Below are 1,018 nucleotides of genomic sequence, written 5' to 3'. Positions count from 1 at the left end.
GGTCATGAGGACGGAGCCAGACTCTTCCCAGTGGTGCCCAGCGCCAGGACAAGGGGCCATGGGCACAAACTGAAGCAGAAGAGGTTTCAATTGAATGTGAGGAAGAACTTGTTGACTGTGAGGGTGATGGAGCCCTGTCCCAGGCTGCCCAGGGGGGCTGTGGAGTCTCCTTCTCTGGAGATCTTCAACCCCCACCTGGACGCTGTCCTGTGCCCCCTGCTCTGGGTGAGCCTGCTTGGGCAGGGGGGTGGGACGGGGTGAGCTCCCGAGGTCCCTCCCAACCCTTGCCATTCTGTGATTCTGTAACACGGGGTGCACACCCTCACCCCCAAACCTGGCTGCAAGTTTTGGGGGTCCCAGCAGGGCAAGGAAGGGGCCCATGGGTGACTGGAGAGGTCCCAGCCTCAGCCCAGCTGCAGGAGAGGCTCGTGTCCAGACAGGACCAAGGCACAGCAGTGTCACCCTGCTCTGCTGATGGCACCACCCAGGGTGCCATGCCAGAGCTGGGACCCCCCCCTCACCCTGAGCAAATCCACACCAGGGGGGTCCCAAAAGCCCCAGCACCAGCAACACGAGCCCCTGCGGTGCCCCAGCCTCCTTGGGAGCACCTAGCCTGGCCATCATCCAGGGACACGTCCCCACCCCGGGGTGACCCCGCTCCTGCCCCAGCCCCGTGGTTTGTGGGAAAGCTTTGATGTCCCGTTTGCACTTTGCCCACCTCGAGCAGCCCCAGGGACACGGGCACCAAGCCAGGTCTCGCCTTGGCTGTGGCCGTGGCCGGATGCCTCACCCTGGAGGGCAGCTCTAACCCACACAGGAGGGTTTGCTTTGGCCCCGACACCTCGCTCCTGGGCAGCAGAGAGCGCCCCGTGCTTGGGGACAAGTGTCCTCAGAGCCTCTTGAACCAGTGGGTTCCCAGGGGAATCCAGCCCCGGGGAAGGGGGTCAGCAAACACGAGTGAAGTGGATTGCACGTCAGAGCCCGATTGCACACCGGGGCCAGGAGCCCCTTCACAGGA

Source organism: Egretta garzetta, unplaced genomic scaffold (genome assembly GCF_000687185.1).
Source record: "Egretta garzetta isolate BGI_Z169 unplaced genomic scaffold, ASM68718v1 scaffold366, whole genome shotgun sequence".
In the NCBI taxonomy this organism is placed as follows: Eukaryota; Metazoa; Chordata; class Aves; order Pelecaniformes; family Ardeidae; genus Egretta; species Egretta garzetta.
Note: the sequence above shows the minus strand (reverse complement) of the source record.